The sequence below is a fragment of the Rhinatrema bivittatum genome, chromosome 10, assembly GCF_901001135.1.
Source record: "Rhinatrema bivittatum chromosome 10, aRhiBiv1.1, whole genome shotgun sequence".
Lineage (NCBI taxonomy): Eukaryota > Metazoa > Chordata > Amphibia > Gymnophiona > Rhinatrematidae > Rhinatrema > Rhinatrema bivittatum.
This window is the reverse complement of record NC_042624.1, coordinates 12,393,328-12,409,725: the sequence shown is the minus strand read 5'-3', so window position 1 is coordinate 12,409,725 and position 16,398 is coordinate 12,393,328. Positions and strand designations below refer to the sequence as shown.

Genomic DNA, 16,398 nt, shown 5'->3' with positions numbered 1-16,398 from the left:
CGGCGGGCGCCATTTTGTGCAAAATGGCGCTGGCCGTACGGCAAAATGATTCGAGAGCAGGAGGTCGCTCCCGGACCCCCGCTGGACTTTTGGCAAGTCTTGTGGGGGTCAGGAGGCCCCCCAAGCTGGCCAAAAGTCCCTGGGGGTCCAGCGGGGGTCCGGGAGCGATCTCCTACGCTCCTGACGTTGGGGGAAAAAAAACAAAATGGCGCCGGCGCTACCTTTGCCCTGTCATATGACAGGGCAAAGGTAGCGCCGGCGCCATTTCTACAACGCACCGCAGGCCTGAGAGTAAAAGATCACACCGGGACCCCCGCTCTGGACCCCAGATAATTTAAGGCATTTTGGGGGGGTTCGGGAGGGTGGGGGATTTATTTTAAAGGGTCGGGGTGGGTTTTAGGGATGTTTTAGTGTGCCGGTTTTCCCGCCCTCTCCCGATTTACGATTTACACGATATTTACAAAAACAAAACCGCGACGATCCGATTCCCTCCCCCCCAGGCGAAATCGATCGTTAAGACGATCGATCACACGATTCACATCTCTACTAGAAACAAGAAAGTTCACTTATCTTTAATTTAAAAACCAATGTCCAGGAACACTTCTAAACACCAGGAGCCCAAAAAAAATACAACATTGCCGATGTCCATTTCCCAATGGTCGTGTCGGAGACTGGTTTCTTCAATTTAGGGATCTTTTTCATACAGACTATTAAACAAAAATATAACATGCATTAGTCTTTAAAACACCTTTTTCCCATATATAACCTTTTTTTTCTCACAATATAGGCATATTTATTTCTTTGATATGATTTATATCACGCACCCTCCATCACAAGCATTTGACATGGCATTCTGTCTAAGTGATTCTCCAGTGTATAATGGTAACAATATGGAAGCACCAGTTTTTATATTGATATGGGGTTTAAAATTACTCCAATCAGATTATCAGTTTTGTTCACACAATTAAATCAGCCTATAAACAGCCCCATCACTGACATTATTCATTTAAAAATATTTTATGTCAAACTCACAAAGAGTTTACAATATACCAATCAAATAAATCTACACATTATTAAATCCCTACAACTAAGTTTAAATTATTCACTTAAAACATATTAAAAGCAGATAAGCTATATAAAACAAAAATCTAAATGGGTCAGATAAATTCAAATCCCCCTTCAATCAAACATCAATTTATTTGCTTTTAGTTACTGTTTTAGCTGCTGTGTTCCCCTTCTATACCAGACTTGAATTTCAATGTAAGCAATAATGAATTTCTCCTAAAACTAAATGTCATTCAATATTTGAATTAAGTCCTTTGGGCTCAATAGTTGGAGATGAGATATGCACTGTTGTTTCCTCTGTCTGAGTCTTATCCACATGGCTTTTTACCAGCTTGGTTAATTGCAAAATATCACTGAAATCTAAAAGGTTTTGACACTCCAATGTTCGATAAAAGGAGGTTCTCTTCTCTTCTGATTGAAGAAACTGTGATGCTCTGAAATGCGTGTTCTCAAACATTTTTTCAACATATATTAGCATATGAACCGATTATAATAAATACAACCAATGCACAAGCCGTCAAAAAAAAAACATCTGTAAATATTTTTTCGTAGGTGGATATAAAATATCTTACATTTTGCAAAGTTACCTCACAGGTCTTGGAATGGCCACATCTAAAATGTCACCTAGGCAAATCAATAGCATTGAAGCCTCTTGAGCAGAAGAATATAAATAGAAAGGGAATCGTTTTCATTAAAATATTCCCCTGAGTTTATGCCACCTGCAATCTTTTATCAGAAAAAAAAAAGTGTGTACTTCTATCATCGCCCAGTGTTTCTTCAAGAATTTGATTATCTTTGATGAAAATTGGGTAACCAAAGCACCCTTATAGACACATCCTCTGAAAAAATTTGACATTTATTCATTGACAATAACAGAGCTCTGTGTGTATATACCGCTTTCTTATAAAAATTCCTTATGGTGGAACAGGGATAGCCTTATTGCATTAAATTAGATGCCAGACTTTTCGATTGCTTCTTGACATCACCAATATCAGAATAATTTCTCCTAAAACATAAAACCTTGAACCAGGTAAGCTCTTTTTACGAGGATGCCGGTATGAATTAATATAATGCAAAAAAGAGTTTCAGTCACTACTTTTTTTAAACAAAGAAATTATCAAATGTCCAGCTAGATCTCTACAAACCATAATATCTAAAAAATATATTTCTATGTAACTAAAATTCATGGTAAATTGAATATGTTCATCACATACAGTATATTAAGACATTTATAAAAAATTAATGTAGCTGTTCAACCATACCTCTCCATAAATATAAAAATATCCTTGATGAATCTCTTCCTCAAAAAATTACAAGCTGCAAACAGGATAGCATTTAACCAAATCTTAATTAATGGCACGTTTCAATAACTGGCCAAGGATGGAATTATGCTGGCTGTACTGGAGATCTGCTTGCATGAAAGCCTTTCTTTTCTAAATGCAATGATAGCTAAATTAGTAACACATTCTGTCAGAATGTACTCTGATGGGATTCTAATACCTGAAAAATAAGTTACAATGCATCATCTTCCACTGGCAAAAGTGGCACTGCCATTGGCAGCCTGTGTCACATGGTAGGGGCAAAGGGCAGATGGTGCCATTTTGACTAATGGCAGTCCCCAGCTCAGGAGTGGGAGGATGCTCCCAGGTCCCCGTTAGATCACCAAGGACAGGTTGGTGAGTCTAGGGAGGCTCAGGAGGGTGGACTAGGGTGGTCAGGGTTGAATCAATTAATCAAGGAGAAGGGTTGGGGCAAGTGGACCCATTTTTTTTTATTATTAAGGTGATATTTTTTACCCCTCCCCCAAAAAAAAACCAAAAAAAAAAAAACACATGAAAGTTCTTGATTTTTTTCTTTTGTTTTTTTGCTCCACAAAATGCAATGAAATAGGAAATATCATTGATATTTCCTATTTTCTTGCAAACAAATTCCCACACCTAGTATCTCTAACATATAATGTTATCTGTGTAACAAATGGTTTCAAAAATGTGTCCACATATATTGATAGAGAATCCAGTAAAGCATTATTAGCTGACACTTTTGATCAGTTAATATCTTGTAAATCAGTTAATACATAAAACATAAGGACCCATGGATACAACATCTTTTGAGACTAATTCTTTGAAAGTAAACAAGATCAGATCAAGAGGACCTGGTGGACAAAGGGATGGTAAATTTGAAACAGGCCCACAGGTGCACATGTACACGCTTATGCTGGTTATGGGGCAAAGGACACAGCCATTTTATAACATATGCACATATATGTGCGCAGAGTATAAAATAGGCTGTACGCATGTACATGTGTGCACAATTTTATAAGGTCACGTGCATGTGTGCACAAATGCCACCTCTACCAAGTAAGTAGGGGGGATTTAAGTAGATACATGCAGTGTGTTAATTACAAATGGGCAGACAGGATACATTTAGTGATAGGAGTATACTACCATACGCCTGGACAAAATGGTCAGACAGATGTTGAAATGCTAAGAGAAATCAGGGAAGCAAACCAATTTGGCAGTGCAATAATAATGGGAGATTTCAATTACCCCAATATTGACTGGGTAAATGTAACATCAGGACTTGCTAGAGACATAAAGTTCCTGGATGTAATAAATGATTGCTTCATGGAGCAATTGGTTCAGGAACCAACAATAGAGGGAGCTATTTTAGATTTAATTCTTAGTGGAATGCAAGATTTGGTGAAAGAAGTAACGGTGGTTGGGCCACTTGGCAACAGTGATCATAACATGATCAAATTTAAACTAATAACTGGAAAGGGGACAATAAGTAAATCTGTAGCTCTAACACTAAACTTTAAAAAGGGAAACTTTGATAAAATGAGGAAAATAGTTAGAAAAAAACTGAAAGGTGCAGCTGCAAAGGTTAAAAGTGTTCAACAGGCATGGACATTGTTTAAAAATACAATGCTAGAAGCGCAGTCCATATGATTTCCGCGCATTAAGAAAGGTGGAAGGAAGGCAAAACGATTACCATCATGGTTAAAAGGTGAGGTGAAAGAGGCTATTTAACCAAAAAAATATCCTTCAAAAATTGGAAGAAGGATCAATCTGAAGAAAATAGGAGAAAACATAAGCATTGTCAAGGTAAGTGTAAAACATTGATAAGACAGGCGAAGAGAGAATTTGAAATGAAGTTGGCCATAGAGGCAAAAACTCATAAAAAAAACTTTTTTAAATATATCCAAAGCAAGAAACCTGTGAGGGAGTCGGTTGGACCATTATATGACGGAGGGGTTAAAGGGGCTCTTAGGGAAGATAAGGCCATTGCAAAAAGACTAAATTAATTCTTTGCCTCTGTGTTTACTAATGAGGATGTTCGGGAGATATCAGTTCCAGAGATGGTTTTCAGGGGTGATGACTCAGATGAACTGAATAAATCACTGTGAACCTGGAAGATGTAGTAGGCCAGATTGACAGACTAAAGAGTAGCAAATCACCTGGACGGGATGGTATGCATCCTAGAGTTCTGAAGGAACTCAAAAATGAAATTTCTGATATATTAGTTAAAATTTGTAACCTATCATTAAAATCATCCATTGTACCTGAAGACTGGAGGGTGGCCAATGTAACCCCAATATTTAAAAAAGGCTCCAGGCGCAATCTGGGTAACTATACACCAGTGAGCCTGACTTCAGTGCTGGGAAAAATAGTGGAAACTATTCTCAAGATCAAAATCGTAGAGCATATATAAAGACATGATTTAATGGGACACAGTCAACATGGATTTACCCAAGGGAAGTCTCGCCTAACAAATCTCCTTCATTTTTTTTGAAGGGGTTAATAAACATATGGATAAAGGTGAACCGGTAGATGTAGTGTATTTGGATTTTCAGAAGGCGTTTGACAAAGTCCCTCATGAGAGGCTACTACGAAAACTAAAAAGTCATGGGATAGGAGGCGATGTCCTTTCGTGGATTACAAAATGGTTAAAAGACAGGAAAAAGAGAGTAGGATTAAATGGTCAATTTTCTCAGTGGAAAAGGGTAAACAGTGGAGTGCCTCAGGGATCTGTACTTGGACTGGTGCTTTTCAATATATTTATAAATGATATGGAAAGGAATACGTCGAGTGAGGTTATCAAATTTGCGGATTATACTATTCAGAGTAGTTAACTCACAAGCAGACTGTGATACATTACAGGAGGACCTTGCAAGACTGGAAGATTGGGCATCCAAATGGCAGATGAAATTTAATGTGGACAAGTGCAAGGTGTTGCATATAGGGAAAAATAACCCTTGCTGTAGTTACACAATGTTAGGTTCCATATTAGGAGCTACCACCCAGGAAAAAGATCTAGGCATCATAGTGGATAATACTTTAAAATCGTCAGCTCAGTATGCTGCAGCAGTCAAAAAAGCAAATAGAATGTTAGGAATTATTAGGAAGGGAATGGTTAATAGAACGGAAAATTTCATAATGCCTCTGTATCGCTCCATGGTGAGACCGCACCTTGAATACTGTGTACAATTCTGGTCGCCGCATCTCAAGAAATATATAATTGCAATGGAGAAGGTACAGAGAAGGGCAACCAAAATGGTAAAGGGGATGTAACAGCTCCCCTATGAGGAAAGGCTGAAGAGGTTAGGGCTGTTCAGCTTGGAGAAGAGACGGCTGAGGGGGGATATGATAGAAGTCTTTAAGATCATGAGACGTCTTGAACAAGTAGATATGCCTCGGTTATTTACACTTTCGAATAATAGAAGGACTAGGGGGCATTCCATGAAGTTAGCAAGTAACACATTTAAGACTAATCAGAGAAAATTCTTTTTCACTCAACGCACAAGAAAGCTCTGGAATTTGTTGCCAGAGGAGGTGGTTAGTGCAGTTAGTGTAGCTGGGTTCAAAAAAGGTTTGGATAAGTTCTTGAAGGAGAAGTCCATTAATGGCTATTAATCAATTATACTTAGGGAATAGCCACTGCTATTAATTGCATCAGTAGCATGGGTTCTTCTTAGTGTTTGGGTAATTGCCAGGTTCTTCTGGCCTGGTTTTGGCCTCTGTTGGAAACAGGATGCTGTGCTTGATGGACCCTTGGTCTAACCCAGCATGGCAATTTCTTATGTTCTTATATATGTGCATATTTTCAATGACAGAAGCCAAACATTGTACTTTAATGTTTTTTTGTTTTCTGACAGATTTTAATAAATTTCTCTAATTCATTTGGAACTTTAGCCTAAGATGCAAAAGAATATCTAATGGTGATTCTGATGTATTTAAAGGAGAATTCTGACGTATTGAAAAAAATTAAACTGTGAATTCTCTAGTACTCTGTGAATTTTTACATTGAATTCTGCTACCCCATGTAGATTTTGCAGCGTTATGTGGGACTGAACAGTTCAGCAGGATGTTTCTCATTATTACCTTTTATAAGAATTGCACAGAGGTCCCACAAAATTTCTTTAGAGTTTATCTTTGTAAGATAAGCTTTTTGTTAAGATAGGCATATTTAGATATGCAAATAACTGTCCAATTGTGCTTTTACCAATATTTAACTTTAAGAAAAAGCAAAACCTCTGATTAATTTTCTCTTTCCTGAAGTCTATGTACCCTGTCAGATGAAATAAATATTTTTAATTGTTTAAAAGTCCTCCTGTCTGACCACTTCCACTATTATGAACTTTCTGAATTCCACAATCAGTCACTGGCATGATTACAAAGTTATCATCAAAAATAAAGGGAAAACAAATACATAAATTGGGTCCGATTCAATGGTACTCGTTTGTCGGGCTATGCAGATAAGTATTACAAATTTTCTTTTACAGTTTTCTGGGTTAAAAACCATTTATTGATGTGACCCCTGATGAAGCTTTTTCAAGCGAAACATCGGATGTGTCGTGCTTCCTTTGGAATTTCATCATCAGGATTTCAGCATTTAATTAATGAAATGTTTCATTTCTGAAGATATTTTTTACTTTGTTCACAACACTTTATTCACTCAAACACAAGATGGATGATAGAAAAGACCGGGCAGTTCACATTCTGTTGAACACGCCATCTGGCTTACTGACACCTTCATAGCAAAGCCCTTGTTTTGTGATTTATGTATTGGTTTCCCTTTATTTTTGATGGTTTAATTGTATATTTTACCTAGTCGACTCTGTTGTTTTTTGTCAATTTGTCATGATTTCAAAGTTAGTCAGATAAACTTATCCAGATAACTATGAAGGGATTTTCAGTGGTGCATCCACATCATTGAATATAGCCAGTTATCTCAAGGATAGCTGGAAAAGTGTATCCAGCTAACTTTAGCTATATAGCATGATCAGATTTAACTGGATATGTTATCTGGCTTACTCTGAATATAACTTATCCAGCTAACCTAACTCCTCTCAGAAATGCCCCCAGAACACCATCTGAATTTATGCTGGATAATGAGATAGCCAGCTAATGTTTTGCTGGATAAGTGTCTAAAATATTCAAAATTCGGCAGATATCCAGATAAATTCTAAAGCTAAATGCTTCAGAAAATGGACCTCTTTGTATTTAGATCAGGGTACTGCTGTGCTCATCCCCATCCGGCTTCTCTGCAGATTAATTCTATAGATAACAGAAGCAAAGTGAAAATTCTGTACTAAAAAATTGAAAATACAGTTGTGTTCTGTGTTTCTCTTCTCCAGGAAGAGAAAACAAGAAGTCTGATTTTCATGCAAATGAGTAATTATTGGAGTAAAAAGATAGGAGACTTAGAACAGTGGTCCCCATTCCTCTCCTGGAAGCACACCTAACCAGTCAAGTTTTCAGCATATCCATAATGAATATGCATGAGATAAATTTGCATGCATTGGAGATGCAGAGTACGCAAATCTATCTCATTCATATTCATTGTGCAATCCTGAAAATCTGAAATGCTGGGTGTGCCTCCCGGAGAAAGTTGGGAAATACTGGCTTAGAAGTGAGTTGAAAAGAGGGAAAAATTGACACAATGAACACGTCTAGAAAAAGGTACTTACTGTAAGGAATATTATCACTTTATTTTTGAACTTTTCAAGGCCATGAAGGCATGTCTTTGATTTGCTAGGGAATCTTACTGGAGCCTAATGGCTCAATAGACAGCTGTGTAATCTAAGGCTATGTGCAAAGCGCTCTCTGTGCATCTGGCTTCCGTATTTAGATCAGATTTTATTGGTGTCCCATGTACTTTATCAGTGCTCCCTTGAGTTACACCATAGAGTTATTGATTTATTTATCATTTATTCAGGCATCAGTCGCTGTCATATCATCCCACAGACTTACATTTTATGGGTTTCAGAAAGTTTAGTTCTGCCCATGAAATATTTGATGCTAGCACGAACATAAAAGTTAAAATCAAGGATGTCTGAAGGCCTGGGATCCTGCAATCTGTCTTTCTAATTCATTTTATGATTCTGAATGTACCACTATTATCTCAGAGAAAAAAAATCATTTAAATGCTTTTTATTGCCAGCATATTTTTATGTCTTATTACTTTATAAATATCAAATCTGCTTTGCAGGGTGGGGCCTGGGGGCCTTCTCCTTTGTTCTATACACACTTTACATTAAATTGTATCCTCAGAACCCTGTGAGAAAATGGAATGCCCTTTATCTCCTACTGCTGCTAATTACACTATTATAAAATGAGAAGGAGAGAGAATATATAAAATTAATTCATACAAAGGTCAACCTTAATTAATGCTTTCATCCTGTGTGGTATTTGTTTCAAGTTACCCTTGATTAAACCAGTTATTAAACTACTCTTTGTGCTATGCGGAAGATTTAAATTATGCATGTTGTATCTTTCAAAGGTTTACTTTAAGATCAAGGGCCTCAAAGACACAAAAGCAGCACCGAAGGGCTTATATTTTCTGAATACAATATAATATAGCTATACAAAACTTACGCAAATAATAATAGCTAAAGACTTTTAATGTGTCGTCCTTGATGAAAATATGTTGTCGTGGCAAAAATATCCAAGCCATAGTGTAGCCTCACTGATGTTGGGTGAACACGGGCAAGCAGTTCAAACTTGAACCAGATAGGATTCAGTCAGGCTTGAGTTTGACTGAAATTTTAGAAAGTTTCCTAAGAAAAATCCTGATTTCTTGCTGATACAATGCACATTATTCTGCAAGTGGGACTTAAAAAAATAGTTCGTGAAGCCATTTTAATGAATCTTCCAAGATATTTCATTAACCCCCCCCCCCATCATGGAGTCAGTAAAGCAAGTATTAGGCATAACTAGATACAAATAAATCAGTGAAGTACTAATACGCTTGGGGGAAAAGTGATCACACAATAAACTACATGTGATGAGTTGTCAGTGCTCAGCATTGCATAGATAAAAGTGAAAAATACAAGAATAATAGAAATTGGTTACATTACCAAATTGATTATAAAGAGATATGAGCTTACAAATCTGAGTTAGTTTTTAATAATAACCAGACCTAAGGAATTTCTCAATATTTCCTTATGGAAAATAGAGAACATTCATACCCATGGAATATAAAATTTAAATTTAAAGCTGCTCATCTAATCAATTAAGGATGAGGGTTCATAACTACAATAACCTCTATTGGTCAGAAGTCCATGATGTATTATCACCGATTCCATCATGTGTAGGGATTTGTGGGCAATAAATTCTTATTCTACTTCCCAATTGATGAGCAACGATCCTGAAATGGCAAGGTACATTATGAATAAGACACATACCGGTCCTGTCAATGATAGACAGTTATTCACAGTTCTCAGTAGATCCAGCCTGATCAGACATATCATGTACCTGTGAAATCAGCCTGAATAATAATAGGTAGTGGGCACCATTTGCTCACTTTCCATTGCTGGTTAGAGATGAGCTTCATTTTTTTCTACCGGGTCGTTTTTTGAGTCGGACGCTTCGGGGTAAAGTTCATTTTTCCTCAGTTAGTTTTTTGGAAAAACGAACAAAAAACGAAACGGGGAAAAACGAAACAGGCCCAAAAAAGGATGCGGGAAAACGAAGCTCAAAAAAACCCAACCCAAGCATTAAAATTTACTGTAATACATTAAATACACCCCCCCCCCCCCCACCATCCCGATCCCTCCCCAAGACTTACTAACATCCTGGTGGTCCATTGGGGTCCCGCGAGTGATTTCTCCCTCCGTGCCATCTGGCCTACCTCACATCAAAATGGCGCCGATAGCCTTTGACCTATGTCACAGGGGGCTATCGGTGCCATTGGTCAGCCCCTGTCACATGGTAGGAGCAATGGATGGCCTGTACCATCTTGTGCTCCTACCATGTGACAGGGACTGACCAATGGCACCAGTAGCCCCTGTAACATAGTAAGGGCAAAGGCTATTTGTGCCATTTTGATTACTGGCAGCCGACGGCGAGATCGCTCCCGGACCCCCGCTGGACCACCAGGGACTTTTGGCAAGTCTTGTGGGGGACATGAGGGTCCCCCAAGACTTGCCAAAAGTCCCTGGTGGTCCAGCGGGGGTCCGGGAGCGATCTCCTGCACTTGGGCCATCGGCTGCCAGTAATCAAAATGGCGCCGATAGCCTTTGCCCTTACTATGTCATTGGTCAGCCCCTGTCACATGGTAGGAGAACAAGATGGTGCCGTTGGCCATGTGACAGGGGCTGACCAATGGCACCGGTAGCCCCTGTGACATAGTAGGTCAAAGGCTATCGGCGCCATTTTGATGCGAGGCAGGCCCGAAAGCCCGACAGCACACAGGGAGAAATCCCTCACGGGGCACCACTGGACCACCAGGGATGTTAATAAGTCTTGGGGAGGGATCGGGATGGTGGGGGGGGGGTGTTGTATTACAGTAAATTTTAATGCTTGGGGTGTTTTTTATTTAAAAAAATAAAATGTGCCCCTCCCCCCATACAAACCCGAAAAACCAATTTTCCTCATATTGCCTAATTCATGATAAACGAAGCACATCTCTATTGCTGGTTCAGTCGGAGCAGGATCTTAGAAACATAGAAACATAGAAATGACGGCAGAAGAAGACCAAATGGCCCATCCAGTCTGCCCAGCAAGCTTCACACATTTTTTCTCTCATACTTATCTGTTTCTCTTAGCTCTTGGTTCTATTTCCCTTCCACCCCCACCATCTTGAGCAGGATTTGGTTGCTGTTGTTGCAGGATGACTGATTGGTCATCCTCAAGGGAGAGAGCTGCATCCAGCCAAACCACAAAGTCATTTCCTCCATCCCTTGGAGAATTAGCTGAAGTAGGGTGAATTAGATCCAGTGTTACCGATTCTTCATCTGTTGCAAGAGACTGTGGACTAGGTGCGGAAAGCTAATTCGAGCTTACACTCTGGTTGGAGACTCTGGGGTTTCCACCTAATGCAACAGGAGAGGCATCTGGTAGGCCATGTCTATATCCTGATTGATATTCTGCCAGAGAGTAGATACTGAAATAGCAGGGCACAGGTTCCCAAGGATCACACTGACAAATGTGGGCATTCAAAGTTATTCGTAGTGCTTCACAAACAGATGCCAGTCTTCTTGGCCAAGTCCAACAATAGGAATATTGTGAGAACTTAAATAAAACATCGCAATTTTTATGCAGATAAGGCGGCTCACATGTAGCAGGATTGTTTGCTGAATACATCCAGATTCCATGATCTGTGTACTCATTTATGAGATCAGGCCCCAGGCTTATAATCATTGCATCCTTCTTAGGATTAGCTGGATACTGTATCTTTGAGTTTACACCTGCCATCTCCAGTTTGTGGCTCTTCGTTCTAATTTCTTCTAAGACAGAAGAATAAAACGCCAATTATTACTATGATTCCCAGGATTAATGGGAATAAATTGATCCCTAAGTCATGAAGGAGTCCACCTGCCCCTTCCATTATGGTTTTAACTACACCAACAGCTGTTTTTTGTTTTATTGCTTTTGTGGCCAACCCTTTGGGTCAGCCACTAGAAGGCCCTTTATTCCTGCCCATTAGTAACAACTTAGTTGGATTTTCCATTTCTTTTCAGTCTCTTCTATCAGTTGACTGTGATTGGCTATCCCTAGAGAGTTAGTGATATAGAATGCGTGGTCATTTTGAGTTGGCTTTTGAAGATCAAGGAGCTATTTTTCCTTTTCCCCTTCTGAGTTTTGGCGTATTCTCTCAACTTTGCATTTTTCCTATGTTAAAAGTACACTTCTCATCAGTATATTCCTTGTCTGAGAAGGTTTGCCTCAATTTGGAAGAGAGACATTTTGGTCAGGTTTTGAATAAGTTTTCTTATTCTGGGGAATACTCTGTACCCTTTGGAGAGTGGTAACCTCCAGTCCAGAAAGCAGGGGCTGGAGACATGTGAGCTACCCATCTATTCCATACAAGAAGCAAAACCAGGGACAGCATTACCCAGCGTGGGATTTTTGGACTTAGAAAAACTTGGATTTTTCCCCTTTTGGCTAGTTGGAGGTTTTTGCCCACCCATCCTAACAAATTGGAGTCAAGACTGGAAATATCAGACTTTTCCTGCCACCTATAACCTCCCTAGAATTGAAAGGCAGTGCAGGATAGAACATGAAGATCTGGAGACTCCCAAATGTATCACCATTCCATAGGGACCAGGACATAGGCAGTGAGCAAGAAACAGAACTTTGGACTCAGGTAGGATTTTTGCATGCTTTTGGGATTCCTCCACAAGATTTCCATATACCCAGGGCTGGTTTTATACTGATGAGGAAAAAGTGGCATGCTTCCCTTCAGGAACTAGAGAGATGGACCCGAGCACCCCAGCAGAGAGACTATGTAAATCATTCTACTATATAGTTTCAGTTATGAAAAGTATTCCGGTCTATGATAAAAGTTTTGGAGATATACAGTAAATGTTAATTGAATGCCCAGTCTGTGTCCAGCCTGTCTGTTCCTGAGGAAAACACAGTACCAGAGAGATGCACAGACTTGAGGTGAAAAACAAAAACACTATCACCTGGGGCAAGAAGGGTTTCATGGAAGTTTTTTCAGTAATGTTTGATTTATGTCAAACAACTGCAATACATTTGATAATTTTCTCAGGAATTTTTCATACACATTTAGAATTGTTCAATTGTATTCATCCTTTCTGCCCGCTCTCCCTTTACATAAGTCTATGGTGATTGCAAAAATTGTAGTTATAAGAAGGTTGAATTGGATAGGAGAAGCATCTCCTGTATCTGCTGAACAGTGCAAATATGATGTGATCAGAGAATGTTGTATGCACGTCGATGAGCACAAAGAAGAACAGGGAAACAACCATATGGACACATTACGATGACAAGCGATGTTACATTCCTTGGGGGCTGGGGGTGGGGGGTGGAACAGGCTGTGCAATTTATCAGTACAAATTTCTTCTTGCTACATCAGATACTGTTTTATGATTTACTGAAGGATAAATTCCTCTGCACACGATCTGCATGGCTGAAGATCAGCCCAGTGCAGCTCTTTCCCAGCAGCTGTATCCTTCACCCTGCATTGTAATCAAAGAAATTGCTTGCCTGATGTTTTCCACAGATGATTTGTTGATATAATACTTTCCTGATTCCACACTGTGTGTTAAATCTTTATGAACCCCCTGTGAATTCATTTCACTTTTTGCATAATGTCTACGACTTCTCAGCTAACAGCATACCCAATCTTTTTCAAATTCATGGTTATCTAACTCTTTCAAAATCAATTTAGCACAGGGTGACCAGCTGGCCTCATGAATAGTTGGTCATTTTTCCAGGATTCTTGTTGGATCTATTATCCACAGGATGATTGGACTATTGCTATAAAAATGTTGTTTTCTGCTGCTGCTTATAAACAGCAACAGGAAAGTCAGGCAATGTAGCATGTATTTTCTCAACCTATGACACTGTAAAATTGAGATTACACTCTTAAATAGGGATGTGAATCGTTTTTCAACGATTAAAATTATCGTCCGATAATGTTAATATCGTCTTAAATCGTTATAGAACACGATACAATAGAAATTCTAACGATTTATCGTTAAAAATCGTTAAATCGTGTTAGTGCGCACTAACGGGAGTTAGTGCGCACTAACTCGATTTAGTGCGCACTAACTGAAAATTATACAAATAAACACTTTCCAGGTCACTGAAGGTCAGTTAGGAATGAAAATGTGTTCCTATTGGCTGGCTGCCCTCTTATCTATTGATGTTACCAAGGTTACCACTGAGGTGATGGTTGGGGGGATGGGAAATGGAACTGGAAACTAACGAACACCAACAGAAAATGAAACAAAGTGTTCACACTTCCCAGGTCAGTAAAGGTCACTTAGGAATGAATATGTATGTATGTATTCCTATTGGCTGGCTGTGCTCTTATCTATTGATGTTACCAAGGCTAACACTGAGGTAATGGTTGCGGGGATGTGAAATGGAAACAGTTGGAAGCTTGACAAAAAAAGTAATGTAATGATCAGCACTCACGTGACTAGAACTTGTTTGTTTATTATTTTTGTTAGCAGGCACCTGAAATGCTAGTGCATGTTGAATTTGCCAATCACTGTGCATTTTAGAAAGGTGGTCCTGGCTGGAACTGTACACAGTTCAAATATATGTAATTGATTGTTGGTAAGTGTATTTTTTAAGTAGCCACACTGGCACAAGTATGTTTACTTTTCCTCCTACTTAACTCACTAGCTCAGCTTTGTAAGAAGGGCTTCTCTGCTTGTGTGTTATTTTTGTTTGGTGTGAGGAGAGCAGAAACATCAGATCTTTATTCAATCTACTACAGTCATCTCTTACAGTGCCCTATCCCTATTAATACCAGGAGTGTTGTCATCTTCCTGCACACAGTGCCCTAACCCTGATACCAGTCTGAGACAGCTCCCTCCCTGCATTACTAGTGAGAGGCTGGCTTCACAGACAGGGGGGAGCTGCCTGACCCTCACTCCTGACTTCCCCCATGTCCCAGCTAGTGAATGGTGTGTGGGTGAGGGGGGGGGGAGGATGGTGAAGTCTGAGACAGCTCCCTCCCTGCATTACTAGTGAGAGGCTGGCTTCATAGACAGGGGGGAGCTGCCTGACCCTCACTCTTGACTTCCCCCATGTCCCAGCTAGTGAATGGTGTGTGGGTGAGGGGGGGGGGGAGGATGGTGAAGTCTGAGACAGCTCCCTCTCTGCATTACTAGTGAGAGGCTGGCTTCACAGACAGGGGGGAGCTGCCTGACCCTCACTCCTGACTTCCCCCATGTCCCAGCTAGTGAATGGTGTGTGGGTGAGGGGGGGGGGGGAGGATGGTGAAGTCTGAGACAGCTCCCTCCCTGCATTACTAGTGAGAGGCTGGCTTCACAGACAGGGGGGAGCTGCCTGACCCTCACTCCTGACTTCCCCCATGTCCCAGCTAGTGAATGGTGTGTGGGTGAGGGGGGGGGAGGAGGATGGTGAAGTCTGAGACAGCTCCCTCCCTGCATTACTAGTGAGAGGCTGGCTTCACAGACAGGGGGGAGCTGCCTGACCCTCACTCCTGACTTTCCCCATGTCCCAGCTAGTGAATGGTGTGTGGGTGAGGGGGGGGGGGGAGGATGGTGAAGTCTGAGACAGCTCCCTCCCTGCATTACTAGTGAGAGGCTGGCTTCACAGACAGGGGGGAGCTGCCTGACCCTCACTCCTGACTTCCCCCATGTACCAGCTAGTGAATGGTGTGTGGGTGAGGGGGGGGGGGGGGAGGAGGATGGTGAAGTCTGAGACAGCTCCCTCCCTGCATTACTAGTGAGAGGCTGGCTTCACAGACAGGGGGGAGCTGCCTGACCCTCACTCCTGACTTCCCCCATGTCCCAGCTAGTGAATGCTGTGGGGGTGAGGGGGGGGGGGGGAGGATGGTGAAGTCTGAGACAGCTCCCTCCCTGCATTACTAGTGAGAGGCTGGCTTCACAGACAGGGGGGAGCTGCCTGACCCTCACTCCTGACTTCCCCCATGTCCCAGCTAGTGAATGGTGTGTGGGTGAGGGGGGGGGGGAGGATGGTGAAGTCTGAGACAGCTCCCTCCCTGCAATACTAGTGAGAGGCTGGCTTCACAGACAGGGGGGAGCTGCCTGACCCTCACTCCTGACTTCCCCAATGTCCCAGCTAGTGAATGGTGTGTGGGTGAGGGGGGGGGAGGATGGTGAAGTCTGAGACAGCTCCCTCCCTGCATTACTAGTGAGAGGCTGGCTTCACAGACAGGGGGGAGCTGCCTGACCCTCACTCCTGACTTCCCCCATGTCCCAGCTAGTGAATGGTGTGTGGGTGAGGGGGGGGGGGGGAGGATGGTGAAGTCTGAGACAGCTCCCTCCCTGCATTACTAGTGAGAGGCTGGCTTCACAGACAGGGGGGAGCTGCCTGACCCTCACTCAAGCAGAGAAGCCCTTCTTACAAAGCTGAGCTAGTG

At 41.0% G+C, this 16,398-nt stretch overlaps 1 long non-coding RNA gene across 2 annotated transcripts in view; it reads right to left on the bottom strand.

The window, feature by feature from the left end:
• Positions 1-571: 571 nt before the first annotated feature.
• The window catches only part of LOC115100198, a 332,354-nt gene continuing 316,527 nt past the window's right edge, over positions 572-16,398 (bottom strand). For both annotated transcript variants that reach the window (XR_003858993.1, XR_003858992.1), the window contains exon 5: positions 572-707. This is a non-coding gene — a long non-coding RNA (uncharacterized LOC115100198). The remainder of the gene's footprint in view (positions 708-16,398) is intronic.